The following is a 4,510-nucleotide window of genomic DNA, read 5'->3' on the forward strand; positions in this document are numbered from 1 at the left end:
AAAAAAAAACAAACAAATATTCTCTACACAGCATAAGCATCTGATTTCAAGCCCATTACTTGAAGTCCTACACTATAAGAAAAGTTAAAGGAAATTATTTAAGTAAAAGGAATATGATAGAAACTTGGGTCCATACAAAGAAATAAAGATCTCTGAAAAGGGTTAAAATAAAAGTAAATATAAAAGATTTTTTATTATTGTTTTTACTCTAAGCCATAATTTAATTTCTAAGACAGCAAAAGTAGCAATTTTAACAAACAAAAAAGTAAACTATATGATAAAAGTAGCATAAGAGTGTGAATGAGAGAGTGGAATTATACTGTTAAAAAGTTTAACACTCTATGTGAAGGTTGACTTTGATTCAAAAATGTATATTTTGAACCCTAGAGCAACCACTAACAAACTATTAAAAACAGGTATTATTCATAAATCCATAATGGAGATAAAATGGAATTATACAAAATATTATCATCCAAAAGCAGACTAGACATAGCTAAATAGAGAATTGATGATTTGGAAGACAAAATATCCAGAATGCAACATAGAAAAACAGTAAGAAATATAAATGGGACATTACGAGATATAAAGGTTAGAGTAAGAAAATGTAAAATACATCTGATTAGAATTCCAAAAGTATAAAGTCAAGAAAATGGAAAAGGGGCAATATTATAAAAGATAATGGCTAATAACTTTCAAAATTGAAAATTAACTTGATCCTCAATGTTAGAAAATCTAAAAAAAAAAAAAAACCTAAGCAGAATAAATAAAAAGCAACACACATAAACACATTGTATTAAAACTACAGCACAATAAACATAAAATATTATAAAAGCAGAATTAGAAAAAGAAAGGCAAATAACTGAAAGGAACAATAAATACACTAAAAACTGACATCCCAATAAGAAAAGAAACCAAAAGACAGTGTAAGTTACTTTAGGAATACATTTTAGGAAGAAAACAAAAGTTACCTCAGAAAAGAAGTCTGAGATGCAAGCAATGAAAAATGTTATACATACAGGTAAATCTAAACAATCAATCACTATATAAGACAATTTCTAAAAAATCAGACGGGTTCATAAAAATAATACAAATCTAAAATTGTATATATCTGCTGGATTTTGGAAGTAAAGCATTTTAAGTGCCTGGTTTAGTTGGTAAGAAGTTAAAAATACTAATTGTAGGTTGTTAATTTTAACATTTGTGTGAAAATATTTACGACAATAATTAAAGAAAAGAAATTAAATGCATAAAATACACTGTATCTGGGAGTGTGGGATTAAACTGTGAGCAAAAACTAAAATCTATTAACCTCTTTCCTGAAAAAACAAGAATGGAAAAAAAAAACACCAGAAAAATAGGATAAATAGGAATAAAATGCAATGCTAAAAATTAAGTTTAGTAAATGTTAATATACTGAAATATGCAATTAAAAGTCATAGATGATAAGGCTGGGTCTCGTAGAAATGCAGGATTTGAATGAATGGGAGAGAGGTGAGAAGAGTAAGTGCAAGCAAATTGTGGAGGGTGGGGTGACTTTGACTTACTCAAGACGTGGTAAGTGAACTGGACAGAGGAGGCAGAGGCTTCATAGCCAGAAGCAGGAAAATTAATTTTTCCAGGTTTAAAATTCATGTGGTGGAAAAGAGAGCAGATGAGCAAAGTATAGACATTATAAAAGTATAGACATTATAAGAGTAGGATATAAGTGTGTAGGGTAAATGAAGGAGATAGAAGAGAAAGGAAGACTCCACCATTCACTTTGAGGAAGGATTCACTTGAAGGAAGATTCACTCTAGGCATAAGGAACTTGAGAATCATCATTAAAATCATCATCTTTGTTGGAAGATTTGGCCAGAAAGGAGGAATGAGGATGAGGATAAAGGAGAGCGGGATCAAAGAAATAATGCTCATATATGAGACTGATGCGCTGCTCACTGTGCTGAGGGCTAATAATGCTCATTTATTAACATTTTCTAGAGAACAGTTTCAATGCCTCATATTTCGCCACTTTAATACTTAAGTTTTATCAATGTTGAGGTGAAACTATTTACTCTTTAAAGAGTTTTGCTTAATAGCTCAATATCTGAAATGGAATTTTTTTTTTAAAGTATAGTTTGGAAACAAGAGAAAAGATGTGTCCTTCAAACACACATGCACGTAAAGGAAATAAAATGAGGATATATCATGACTATAATATAATTATTCTGCCTTATTTCTTTGCACCCTCCCAAATCTAAAAGTGGCATTGCTTTCAAGTTCTAGCCAAAAAGGAAAAAAAAAAAAAAAAAACATAGAATGAACTTAAGTACAATGTAGTCAAGAACCAAACACCAGAACTCTAACTTACAAACAACACACCCATCCCATAAATACAGGAGAAAGTCTGGTGGCACGGTAGAATTACAGGGAGCAGACCAGTGTTTGCTTTGGCAGAGGTGGAGTCTGTGCAAATGGGAACACAGCTGTATGCTGAGTATTTCAGAGTTCCTGAAACTGCTGAATCAGACACAAAAGAATATCCAAATTTGCAATGTATCAGCAAGTTTAGAGAACCGAGTGCCATTCTGATGATTTTTTTATTATTTTTATGGAATACGTGACCTCTACAAAGCACTTTTGTCACTATGCGAGTTGTAACATAGAACTTCCAGCTCCAGTACTGAGGGCCACATCTCACTTACATGGCTGTATTTCTTGTTCCGATTCAGATACTTCACTATTTGCCGCAAATGTAGCACAGCCAAACTCCAGAGGAGCTGGTAACCCTTTAGCCTGAAAGAGACTTAACTGAAGGTTTAATTAGTTACATATGTGTGAGAATTTTAATAAAAGTGAAATATCTCACACTGAAATTCTGAAGAGTAATGCTAGAAAATTACTGAGAATAAAATTAGAGAACTTGGTCCAGGGCTATCCCTGTTTAAGAATGAGGTTTTTTCACATAAGCCTTAATTCCACATAAACATTAATTTTCCAATTTAATGATTTATGCTATTTTATGGAGATGTTTAGGTCTTCGGCATTTTAAAAATGAAAATGAAAAAGAAGCACCATTTCATTTACCCAGCGGGGCTTTGCCCAAAGACGTTTACTGAATGAATAATAACTAAATGGTCCCTTAGTGCCTTACTTGTTCCATTCTTGAAAATTTTTAGGACTTCTTTCTGGACTGCTTAACCACAACCTTCTACAGCGTACCTTGTTCTAAATTACGTGTTCATGTGTGTGTCTGAATTCCCTACAGGTTCAGTTTCAGATCTGTGTGTTCCAGTCATTGTTGTTGAATTGACGTAGACCTACCTTCACATCATCAAATCCATTTCATCTCTAAAGTTTAATCTCGGCACACTAGAATATTTCCCCACTTTACTTTCCTTTAGATTTCTTGTTCCCATTTTTTTTAATGGACATTTCACAAAGTCTGCAAATAGACTTCAAAAGACTTCAACCTGGTGCTGACTACTGATTGGTTCATAGTGACTGGCTGGAACGTCCTACTAGGAAGAGCTTGAGGACAAATGTCTGAATTGAGCAGGAAATAATGTAGTGCTGGATTATGTCCGCTATGAACTTGGAATGGTGGGGTGCAAAGTGGTAGAATACTTGCTATTTATTTTCTTTTTTATGGAAATCAGCTTTCTCTTTTATTGAATTATGTTTGGCATAAGATATTATATAAACTTAAGGTGTACATGTTGATTTGATACACTTGTGTATTGTAATATGATTAACTTTATAGTGATAGTTAGCACCTGCATCACAACATATAATTGTCATTTTTTTATGGGGGGAATAACCAAGATCTTACCAAGATTGATGATTATAATCTTTTATTATTGTCCATATGCTGTACACTGTGCACGGGATTTCCAGGACTCATCTGATTACTAGTTGCAAATTTGAGTCTTTAAACAGTATCTCTCCTATTCCTTACAGCCCAGCCCACAGTAATCATCATTTTACTCTAGGTTTTTATGAGTCTCTCTTTTATATTCCACATGTAAGTAATACCATACAGATTTGTCTTTCACTGTCTCACTTACCTCATTTTGCATAACGTCTTCAAGGTCTATCCATGCTGTCACAGATTGAAGAATTTCCTTCTAACTTAGGTTTTTTTAATTTTTTTAATCTGGTATTTTAATTCCAGTTTAGTTATAAACAGTGCTTGTTTCAGGTGTAAAATGTAGCGACCCGACAATCCCAAACATCACCCAGTGCTCATAGGACAAGTTCACTCCTTGATGGAGATCACCTGTCTCACCCACCCCTCGACCTACCTCTCTGCTGTTACCATCAGTTTGCTCTCAAAACTGAAGAGTCTGTGTCTTGGCTTGTTTCTCGCTCTACCTCTCTTTTTCTTTTTCCCTCCTTTGCTCATTTGTTTTGTTTCTTAATTCCACATGTGAGTGAAATCATATGGTATTTGTCCTTCTCTGACTCGGCTTTGCTTAGCATAATACTTTCCAGCTCCATCCACGTCATTATAAATGGCAAGATTTCATTCTTT

This window comes from Meles meles, chromosome 9 (genome assembly GCF_922984935.1).
Source record: "Meles meles chromosome 9, mMelMel3.1 paternal haplotype, whole genome shotgun sequence".
Classification (NCBI taxonomy): domain Eukaryota; kingdom Metazoa; phylum Chordata; class Mammalia; order Carnivora; family Mustelidae; genus Meles; species Meles meles.